Source organism: Primulina tabacum, chromosome 9 (genome assembly GCF_025594145.1).
Source record: "Primulina tabacum isolate GXHZ01 chromosome 9, ASM2559414v2, whole genome shotgun sequence".
NCBI lineage: Eukaryota > Viridiplantae > Streptophyta > Magnoliopsida > Lamiales > Gesneriaceae > Primulina > Primulina tabacum.
Window position 1 is genome coordinate 27,136,546 of NC_134558.1, and position 12,906 is coordinate 27,149,451.

Below are 12,906 nucleotides of genomic sequence, written 5' to 3' on the forward strand. Positions count from 1 at the left end.
TATTTCGAAATCGTTTGTAAGGAGACTGGGCATTACAGCAAGTACAACAGAGACACAACTCGCCATAGTCTTACCTTCTGGGCAAGACTTACAGACAGATCAGATTGTGCGAGGGTGTCCAATATATGTCCAAGGCCATCAGATGTATGACAATTTGATAGTTCTGAACATGACTGATTTTGATGTGATACTGGGAATGGATTGGCTCTCTAAGTACAGAGTTACTATTGATTGTGGCATGAATGATGATCAAGTTTGCACCAATAGGAGCTGAACCATTCACAGTAGCAAGTGCAGGTATATCCTTACCTCTTCGGATAATATCTTGTATGAAGACTTGTAAATTACTACAGAAGCGGTGTTAAGGATACTTAGCATCTGTTTTAACTATTGACCCACCTGTTCATGAATTAAAAGATACAGATGTTGTTTGTGAATTTCCAGAAGTATTTCCTGATGATGTAAGAGGCATACCCCCAGATAGAGAGATCGAATTTTTGATTGATGTTGTGACGGGAACTCATCCGATCTCAAAAGCTCCTTATCGATTAGCCCCTACAGAAATGAAAGAATTGAAAGAATAGTTACAAGAGTTACCTGATAAAGGATTTATTAGACCGAGCTTTTCACCGTGGGGTGCACCTGTTTTATTTGTGAAGATGAAAGACGGTACCCTTCGTCTATGTATTGATTATCGGGAGTTGAACAAGGTGACAATCAAAAACAGATATCCACTCCCCAGAATTGATTATTTGTTTTATCAATTACAAGGAGCTGCTATCTTTTCGAAGATTGATTTACGATCAGGCTCATCAACTAAAAGTGAAATCAGATGATATCTCAAAGACTGCCTTCCGAACCAGGTATGGGCATTATGAATTTCTTGTAATGCCATTTGGACTAACGAATGCACCAGCTGCTTTTATGGATTTAATGAACAGAATTTTCAAGCCATTTCTAGACAAGTTCGTGATTGTGTTTATATATGATATTCTCATCTACACACGAACTGTAGAGAAGCATCGAGAACATCTGAAATTAGTTCTGTCGACTTTGAAAGATAAATATTTGTATGCCAAATGGAAGAAATGAGAATTTTGGCTTGAACAAGTAGCATTCTTGGGCCACATCATCTCAAAAGAAGGCATATTAGTGGATCAAAGTAAGATTGAAGATGTTAATAACTGGCTACGACCAACTACTGTTACTGAGGTACGTAGTTTTCTTGGGTTAGCTGGTTATTACCATCGGTTTATAGCGGGATTTTCTAATATATCATTGCCTTTGACTGCTTTAACACAAAAGAATGTGAGATTTGAATGGAACGAAGCATGTGAGCATAGTTTCCAAGAGTTAAAAATAAAATTGACGTCAACACCGGTCCTTACTATAACAGAAGGACCGGGAGATTTTGTGGTATATAGTGATGCTTTCAAAACAAGGTTTAGGGGCAGCTGTTAATGCAGCACGGGAAGGTCATTGCTTATGCATCAAGACAATTGAAGGAATATGAAAAAAATTATCCCACACATGATTTAGAACTGGTAGCAGTGGTATTTGCGTTGAAAATATGGCGCTATTATCTGTATGGCGAACGATGTGAAATATATACGGACCACAAGAGTTTGAAATATTTATTCACACAAAAATAATTGAATATGCGTCAATGACGTTGGTTGGAAATAGTGAAAGATTATGATTGTGTTATTAACTATCATCCAGGTAAAGCCAATGTTGTTGCAGATGCATTAAGTCGAAAGTTCAGTTCTATTGCTGCAATGCAAGTACAATAACAAATTTTATGGGATTTACAGAATTTAAAGATTGATTTTATGCCAAAGGGCACTGCAGTCCAATTATCATCTCTCATGGTTCGACCAACACTTGCAGACAAAATTAAGGCCGAACAAAGTACAGATAATGAATTACAACAACTGAGGCAGCGAGATGAAGAAAAAGGAAATTTGAACTTTGAATTGAATGGGGAAGGAATATGGACATATCGAGTATGTGCGAGAAAGTATTAAAAAAAAATATGGATATTGTAATGCCCGGTTACTCGTACAAATAATAATAATACGTTTATGTCGTTTATTATGTAGTTATTTAGCTCATTAGATTTCACGTGATGATTGATGTATCAATATTGAGATTGAACATGATTTTTATATTGTTCATGGTGTATTGAGAATGAATATATGTCTAAATAGTGATAGTAAGATGTGTAGGTAGAAATAGTGTAATGAAGTTGGTAGAAAATGAGATGAAAATATGACAGTTTTTACGGGTTTTAGCATAATGATTTGAATATTAATCCAAATTGTGTGAGACCACCACCATTAGAAAGATAAGATATAATGCTACAACTTTCATGTTTTGGGTTTTGTCCAAATCATTGTGGAAGACAAACCAAAAGTGCCCCGAAATGTGTCGTGTGTATCGTCATTCCTTCACTGACACATATTGGGAGAATAAGTATAACGTTTTGCTCAGACATCCAAATGACATGAAACCAGTTTGGGATTTAATCCAAGACATAGGGCTACAACTTTCATGTTTATCACTTTTTTAAATAATGAAGGGAAGATATGTTTCTGGAGCAATCTTTGATGTGGCTGTGCGCAGAGCGGTAAGAAATGACCGCCCGAGCGCCACTGGTTCTGGATTTTTGGTTTTGGACAGAATGTTCCGCGCTCGAGCAGTAGAAAATGACCGCCCGAGCGCCGCCTTGCATAGAAAAAGATAAGTTTCGACTTCCTTGAGCCATTTTCACCATTCCTTCATTCATTTCTCAGCAAGACTCGAGAGAAACCAAGGAAACTTCTTCCAATAGCTCCCTTCTTCATTTCCTTTCATTAGTTTGAAGTTAAAAGTTAGTTCTCCATCAGAAGAACCTTATAAGGGTGTAAGTTTTTGTAACGTCCCCGAAAATTTAAAAGTCCACGCAAACCACATGCATGCAATTATTAAATTCTCTTGTATTTTAATTGTTTTAATTGCATAAATTAATTATGTTGTGCATGTTGACATGTTTAAAATATATTTTTCTACATGGTTGCATTAAAATATATTTTTAAAAGGTTATTCGAGTTGTGATCGAGTAACGGAGACCAAGGGCTGAAAATGGAAAATGATTTTATTAAATAATTATTTTTAATTATTTAAAATATGGGTGATGCATTTTATTATTTTTGAAAATAAGGGCTTTGGAGGTGATCTTATACGCCGGGATGTAAATTTTATCGGTATGGGTTTTTCATTTAAAATGCGAGCTTTTTGGCAACCCGGCTAATAAATTCACAAATTTATTTAAACAAAAACTTTGAAAATATTGTATTAAATTCTAATTAAGACTAATGGGCTTAATTTAGAGGCTTGATAGGCCTAAAGCCTTGTTAGTATCTAATTAGCTATTTAATATACTAATCACCTGAAACCCTACCCTCTTTTACACGCCTCCCACCTTTTAAAATTCAGAAAACTCTCCCCAAAAATCACAACACACACGGCACACTCTCACCTCAAAGTGGGAAGGGATTTTCGAAGGATTTAAGGAGAAACAAGCCAAGGTTTCGCTCCGTTCTTCGTCGTCAGTGTTATTTCGTGCATATAAAACACAAAGGCACGCCATACATCTCCTTTTCTCGTCTATCACATCATAATATCGTTTAAAACATTGTTAATATGGAAAGCATGATATTTATGTTGTTATTTTCGAAATATTATCCATGCATAATTTATACTCATGAATTGTAGTTCGAAATCTTGTTCTTTTGCGTGAAGGGGCTGCCATGATATTAAGTGATGATCAAGCAAAGTTCTTATGTGAATTAGAGTCCCACACACACACCCAACTCACGGCAGAAACAAAAGAAACAAGGGAAAAGCCGATTTGCTGTCATGGGGTTTAGGGGATCGGGTTTCATGAATAAGGGGGAGGGCTGGCCTTGGCGTGGGTTCAGGGCTGGCTAGGGGCTTGGTTGAGGCTAGATTAGAGTCCTAGCCAAGCTAGGACTCGGGTTTGAGGGCTGAGAGAAGTCCTGATACACAAGGACTCCTACCCGAGAACATGCACAGATTTCGTGCACGGAGCGCACAGCTTGCTGGGAGGGAAGGGCTCGGTCCACGGCTCAGGGTCTAGTCTAGGGCAAGTCTTTAGGGTCCTAGGTAGGTGTACTAGAGGGTGGTTCGGGTGCTGGAGCGATGTCTTGGCCCATAGGTTCACAAACTTAGAGTCCTTGCTAAGTGAAATTCTCGGCCAGCTTAGGGGAGAGTGAGGGGCTCACTGTTTTTGGGTTTTGGGGTGGTTTCTAGGTGATTTAAGGGTCCAGTAGGGTACTCTAGTATGTTGGTCAGGGTTTGGATTGACTTGGTTCGGGGGTGACTCGAGAAAATCGAAAGATGGCTCGGGGTCGAAGTTTAGGTGTCATAATAGGGTTTCTAAACTAAAATAAATTGAAAAACGGCTCACGGGGGTTCGATTCATGGTTCATAAGGGCTAAAATAATATAAAAAGACTAAATTTTGAATTTATAAATTTTACATTAAAGTTTGGGATTTTTCGGAATTAAAACACCGCCAAAACAATTAATTATAGAAAAATGAAAAAGTCTAATATTTAAGCTAAATAAAATTATGAGAAAATTAATTTTGGCTTAAATAATTATTTGGGACATGTTAGAGTCAAGGAATTCAAGAAAAAGTTAAGATCGAGGAATTTTACGTCTAGGGGTAAAACGGTCTTTTTACACCTGCTCTGAATGCTGTTTTTTATGATAATATGATTACTTTTAAATGTTTATGAAATGTTCATGATTAAATTATGATTTTTAAATATCTATGAGATTTTTATGATTTAAGGAAGACATTTAAAAGACATGTTGCATGCTTGGTTTCAAAAGGCAAAATTATATGTTATGCATGATTTTTATAAAGTAATGAGAATGTAAACGTTGAAGGAAGTGAAGTAATTGTGACTAATTCGATAATGTTGGAGATATCGTGAGGGTGACGATCCCAGTGGAGCCCGATGATCGTATTTCCATTATTACGAATATGAGGTAACGGTATGAGGTAACGGTAAGAATGAGAATGTCGTGAGGGAAAAAGGCCTCAGAGGGAGCCCATTTATGGGAAAAGGCCCCAGAAGGAGCCCCGACGATCGTATTCTATTCGAAAGAGGATAGGCCAGGGCCCAGTTGACCGGTGAGAGTGTTGCTGGTGTCCCCCGCCACCCAGTACTGCAGTTTCATGTAGATGGATACATCGACTTTTGAGGTTTAAGGAAAGTCACAATTAACGATCTGAATTCAACAAAGGAAAAGGAAAAGGAAAATGTTATGATCATGATAAAAGGTTTTATGTTATGTTTTGAGGAAAAAGAAAAAGGTTAAGGTTTATGCTATGCATGTCATGAAAATGTTTATGCTTAAAGTTGATGCATCATTATGAAAATGTTTCTATTTAAAGTTCATGCATCATAAAAAGGTTTACGAAAATGTTCATGTTTGAAATTTATGCATCTTCATGAAAACGATATTTGAAGTACAAGTATTTTTTACTGTTGCTTGTGGTTTTATACGTATTATTTGTTATAAAGATTATGGTGTGTTGAGTCTTTAGACTCACTAGGTGTGATGGATGCATGTGAATTTGAGGGAGGTCTTGATGGATGATTTGACTGGACTGAAGGTGCACACAACCCGAGGACCAGCGCTTCTACTTCTTCCGCACTTACGATTTATGATTCATGATTTACGTTAAAGATTTTAAGACTATTTATTTATGATTTTGAGAGATTTTTTAGAGGTTTAGTATGTGCTATACTTTTCAAATTTATTGCTTTTTAGGTTTGGTAAAACATGCGATGATTTCATTTTTATGACTATTTCACTTGATTTTTAAAATACTAGTTGGTTGAGGTTTTATTTAAGGGGGAAAATATTTTATATTTTCATAGGGGATATGTTTAAGGCCGAAAATTGAATGTTTTAAAAAAAAATTTCTAGTACTTTTAAAGCATTAAAAAGGGCAGACGTTTCAGTTTTCTTCTCCTTTAGTTGTTCTACATGTAAAGGGGTAACTTTCACCTTGTATAGAAATAATAATTGAACTATTGGTTTATTGACAGCATATGACTGATAAATATCGTCTCAAACAAGTATTCGTACGCTTGGACTGTAAGTTGGCATGTTCTTGAAGTAATACACGAGTAATATTATGATTTCAAATACTTCCCATTGATTATTGTTATATGTACGTTGTTAGTATCTTATTGTTGAAAACATAGCACCATATTCCATTGTTATGTATTAAATATGTAAGAAACTCATGAATATTGATGATGGGTGCTATGTTATGAATATGAACATGAACATGAAAGGAAAAAGATTGATTTTTACATGATATAGAGCTTGTTGACGCCATGGGTGGTTTTAAGTCCGCCAAACCTATTGGCCAATATATGTTCATGGGGCGTGGGGTTGCCAAAAGTTGCTCCCTGACGTCCAACACAGTAGTAGCTATATAATAAAGCAAGCACAGTAGTACAAGTCAACTAATGAGGCTCAATTACAAAAATGAACATGAATATACGGTATGATATGACATTGCTTAAAGTTGCATTGTTGATCACGACTTGATATGTATGTTCTTTCTATGCATATTGATACGTATAAGTGCCAACTTATTGAGTTTTATAAACTCACGTAGCTCATGTATTACAGAATCAGGTAATGAAGATACATAGGATGCCGATTCGCCAATGGATGCTTGTGATGTGCCTCACCTCGACAAGAACCTGGACTTCTTATTGTATAGCTTCCGCATATGTATTATAGTGGATTGTCTGTCAGGGCAGGGTTTGAAACAAGTTTCACGACGTTTATGATTATATGTATAACAATACAGTGTATGTTTGAGTATGATTATATGTATGTATAGATATTGTTGCTTGAGTTTGGATTTTACAAAATATAGGGACATCATGCCAAAAATTTTAAAAACCGTCAAATTGATATCCCTTGTTTGAATTGGTTCATACTATATGTATATCATTCAAATCCTATTTTGATTATGGTAATCATGTCAAGTATAGAGTAAGGATGTGACAGGTATGATATATCGTATGCTAAGACATGGCAGAGTTTGAAGCGCGCGGTGGAGATCGTCTATGGTACTTGGGAAAGCTCTGTAACTTTGCTTCCTAAATATATGGGTGCTTTGTCGAAATAAAATCCAGGAACTATTGTAGAGTGGAAGCACCTTCGACTGTATGACCAGCCACATAAAATTTTGAACTTTGTATTTTGGGTCTTCAAACCATGTATAGATGGTTTTTGACATTGTCGCAACATAATCAGTATAGACGGTACCCATATGTACACCAAGTATAAGCACAAAGTACTCATAGCAGCAGTTACTTTGGATGCCAATAACCAGGTCTTGCCTCTAGCATTAGCGCTTGTTGATGAAGAAAATTACGAGTCTTGGCATTGGCTCCTAAGTAATGTTGCACGACATGTTACTAGAGGGTGTAGAGGTGTGTGCCTTATATCTGATAGACATGCGGGTATAACAAATGCAGTGCAAGATCTCCCTGACTTCAAGCCTCCCCGTGGTGTTCATCGTTTTTGTTTGAGGCATGTTTGCTATAATTTCAACAGTAAGTTCAAAAACATTCATTTGAAGGACTTACGTTGGGAAGCAGGACGCAACACCAAATAACAAAAATAATGCCACAATGGAAGCAATCAGAACGAATAATGCAGCAACTTTCACTTATTTGTCAAAAATCCCAAGGGAAAAATGGTCATTGGCCCATGATGGTGGATGAAGACGAGGGATAATGACAATAGACATGTCTGAGTGTATTAATGGTGTGTTGGAAGGGGTTCGACGTCTCCCTATAACTGCAATAGTGGAGTTGACCTTACAGCGATGCGTTCACTATTTCATTCAACGCCGAACCCGAAGTAATAAAATGATAAAAAAATCAACCATGGACTGATTATGAATACTCTAAATTTGATACGTGGTCAAAAAAATCAATTGAACATCGAGTAATAAAATTTGACCAAAGGGATAAAACAGCATCCGTCGCGATAGGAGCAAGACCAGGTCGTCAGCATCACGTACAAGCTGTTAACATTTCTACACGTGATTGCACATGTGGTAAATTGACAATATTTGGAATTCCTTGTTCACATGTTATATCTGCAGCAAAATGGTTTGGATTAAATCTCACACAGCTTGTACAACCATGGATTACACTGACCGAATACGTGAACACATATGATGGAAGATTCTACCATGTTCATGATGAACAATCCTGGGATGAACCAACATTCCAATTACAACACAATAGCGTGAGGCGAGAAAGGAGGCAGGTTGGTAGAGATCGCAGGACACGCATAAGAAATGAGATGGATCAACCATCATCGAGGGAGAGACAACTGTGAGAGGTAAAAGATCTATAACAACGTATTCTTCATTATTTTTACTTTATATAATTGTTCTCCATTGAATGTAGGTGCACGTGAGAAGGTGGAGTTATGATGGCAAATACTTATGGTCGCAACGCCGATGTCGCATTTTAATAAAAGTATTAAATAAATTTTATTCTCTCGTGAGTTTCAGTGTTCAATTGTGTTATAAATATTTGGATATCAACTGTTTTGATTCATTTGCTTCATTAAGTGTTGTATTATTTTAATTTTGGTTTATGTTAAAAAATCATACCGTTTCAATATAAACTTACTATATCATGTAAAAAATCGAAGACATTTAATTTCAATTATCACAACAAGTACGAAAACTACTAACGATAGGATAAATGTGTAATCAAATCTTGCATAAAATACATCAAATTAAAATATATAAATTAGGTAGACGTACAATTAAAAGACATAAGTAATTTTGAAGCTCGAAACAATTAGTTAATGATGATGGTAACGATGCCCCCCAGTGCCGCACGAAGGTCTTCTAATAAATCTACGTCCACGACCTAACATCTCCTCAGCTTCTCCCTGTGTACGTGTTTGTGCTGCAGATGTACTGGTATCAGCAATGTTCTCACCAACCTCGTATCCTTCTGTTTCTGAATATTCTTGAAATGTTATGGGCGACGTGTTTAATGTGGGGCGACCTTCATTCATAAACGGTCGAAAGTCACTTTGTAAAAATTGTGTAAAACTACCGGTAAAGGGAGTGTGGTAACCATACTCATATGATGGAAAGGTAGAAAACACAGGCGGAGTAGTATATACAGTATTCGAAGTTGATGGTCCGGGGTCATACTCATTTTGTGTCCACATCGGTGGAGGTTGCATATGATCTGGGCGTGTCTGTGATATAGATGCATATATTATGTCAGTTATATTTAATACACAAAAATAAATATATGTACATATATAAATAAATTGAACATGTCTTACGATAAATTGTCGGTAGTTTGCATCTACATGATGATAGCCAATGACATTAGAAAGTACCACCGATGGAGAGAGAAATATATGTGAAATGCGATGATACCAACCAATATAATCCATTGTGATGCCGGGTGTACCAGGAATTACATAATCACCACTAATCACAAATATTATCTGTCATTCCACATATCTACAAAATGTTTGTGATATGTCTGTCAATCACAATTGTTCCGCCCTTGTCGCGTCAATTTATGGAAATTATCGAAGTTAGTAGCAGGTGGCGGGATACCCTGACGCATTCCAAATTGTCGAAGACACTGCTTTGGTCTATGCATCTCAACTATATAAAAATTGATCAATGCACATGCCGACCGACATAGATGAATTCTATTTCCATCAATAATTCTAGCAACCTCGGGTGACTCCATATCGTAAACGGTCCATAGAAACTGTAGCAAATAAAATAAAAAATATTATCAAGTTGATAATATAACTTTTAGATTATATTTCAAAAGCATTAAAAAATGTAAAGAACTAAATAATTTGAATACCTGCCCTTCTACCATCTTATCAAGCATATCTCTCATAATACGGACTGAATGAGGCGTCGTGTGTGTCCAAGAGAATCCATGTTTCCACCGTGCATCGTATGGTGGGAATGGTAAACCCTGAAGCACATCTCCAGCCTGCTCTACTGACATAGATAGTTGTTGCGCTCTATCAAGGCAAAGAAGAGTAATTCTAGACCATACCCAAATCTGTAATACCATACAACATAAATTGTCACATCATAAGATAAATAAAGTAGAATAAATATAATGACCGTAAAAATGCAAACATAACTGCAGTATCTGAACAGGCCCACACAGATCGACCTTTAATATCATTGATGTGTCGCACAACTTTCTGTAAATATATGCCAACACAGCAGAACCCCAACTAAACGTATTAAGCATTTCTATGTCCTCGAAAAACTGCAAATACATAAGTTTCACAGCAGCACCTTCGGAGTCCGGAAACATACAACCACCAATGATCATTAATGCAACACAACGGGAATATTGTGCCACGTACTCTTCAAAGCTGTGATAAATAATCATATTATTTAGGCAGTGGTCTCGCAAAACGGTCAAATAAAGGTGTGCACCTTTAATTTGTTAAGATGTAGGCGTCAAACCCAACCAAGTTGTGCAGCGCTGTTGTAATGTATGTTTGTCGTACGCGGTATATACACCAGTGATGGGCATGCTATCGATATTCAAACCCCAAATAAGTGCAACGTCCCTTATAGGGTGATTGTTGCCTCGCCAACTGTAAGGTGAAATGTGTGTGTCTCGCGACGCCATCTCTAAACTATGGCTGTAAGCAAGTGATTATCATAAATTTTAATATGACCACACTGAATTACACCATAGAGACCCATGCGTGCTAGACATAGGCAGACGCGGAGATGAATCCCGACATTATACAATATCCAAATACATTTGTCAGAGCGACGTGGAGGTATGAGCGCATCCATGTTTTCAGCATTGATATTATTTGAAATGTGTCTATCCCGCAAATACAACACATTATCGGTATTTTCAGCCATCTTGCAAACAAAAAATCAGGATATAACAAATTTTATATTTTGTATCAACAAAACGTAACTACATATTTTATATTAAATAAAATTATTTTGTTTTTCTGTTGTAAATAATAAAATGTGGATGCTGATGACGAATTGATAACTGTGATAAATGATATTAATTTATTTTAAATTTAATAAATACATCAAAATATGTAAAGAAGAGAATTATTTTGTAATATTTTTTAAATTATCAAAAATATGTATATATATATATATATAATTTTTTAAAACAATTTAAACCTAAAAAACTATCTACATTGAAATATATTAATATTGGTTAATATATTTTTTAAACAATTTATAACGAAATATATTAAAATATACACGAATTAGTCATTTTTTAAAACAATTTATAAACACAAATTTATAACGTAAATAATAATTTTTTAAAATATATAACGTTATTAATAATATTTTAAAATATATTAAAACAATTTTTAAACAATTTATAAACCTAAAAAACTAACTACATTGAAATATATTAAAATATATACGAATTAGTCATTTTAATAAAAATATTATAACGAAAATTTAAACGTAGTACATTTTATAATTTGGTGTACCACAACATAACAAATAATTCGTTTATTAATCGTGTATGAATGAAAATCATGGGTGATTGACCCATATATTGATATTGGTTAATGATGCCTATCTCATATTGCAAACACAAAAATAAATCATTAATAAATATTTCTCAAAAAATAATAATTTTTCTCGTACATTTTACAACTAGCTAATTAAAATTTTTATTGCTCTCATAATAACAACAACAATAAATACAAAAATAATTTCAATATTATCAACAAAAATAATAACGTTAGCTTTTAAGAGTCCATGGTACGAAATGACAAAATCAACAAAGTAATGTAATCATCTAACAATGTTAAAACATTTTTATCAAAAAATAAAATTATAAAAAAAATTAATTTAATAATAAAAATATAATTAATACATGTCAAATATTTCAAAATTACTGATGATCGATAAAATAAGGCAGTGTAGTTCCGACAAAGCAAAGAATTGCTTTAACGACCTTTAAATTTTTGCACAAAAAAACCAGGACAAAGCAAAGAAGTCGAGGCTGAGAGAAATGAAGTAGAAGAATTGCGCAACGAAGTCGAGAAATTGCGCTCAATTTAACAAAAGTAGGGCACGGATTCCTAGAATCCATGACAGTCTGTCACGGATTCAAATCGACAACAATAATTTGTTTCTTTTTACGAACTTGATGTTGATGAATCGGCGAGTTTAGAAATTCATTTGACAAAAACCAACGGATTACAATATTTTTACACTATTTTTCGTTTCACAATATTTTAATGAATTGTTTTTTAAATAATAATATTTTTAAAAAAAGCCCGAGCGACTGGTCATCTAAAAATATAAAATTACAAAAATTAGTGAAAAAACACCATCCATTGACCTATTTGTCATATTTAGGTATTTTAAGTTGTGTCTGATACATTTTTTAACTTCAAACTCATCAAGTTAATATCGAAAGTTTAAACACAATAGTGTTCAACAAAAACTCATAATAATTTATCTTCATGTTGTTGAAATCCGGGATGGTAGCTGGGAGGTCGGATCTTCGCTTAGGGAGCTCGGATCAGACCTTCGAAAGATAGCTGGGAGGTTGGATCTTCACTTGGGGAGCTCGGATCGGTCCTTCAAAATCTGGAAGCACAAACAGGAGTGTTAGAAGGGGGCGGAAGGTTGTTCCGGCGTAACACCTCCGACGCTCAAGTCAGAGAACAGAAAACTGAGAGAGTAATGTGTGTGCTGAGAGAATGTGAATATATAAATGAATAAACAATGAACGAAAACTGGTATTTATAGGAGAACGAT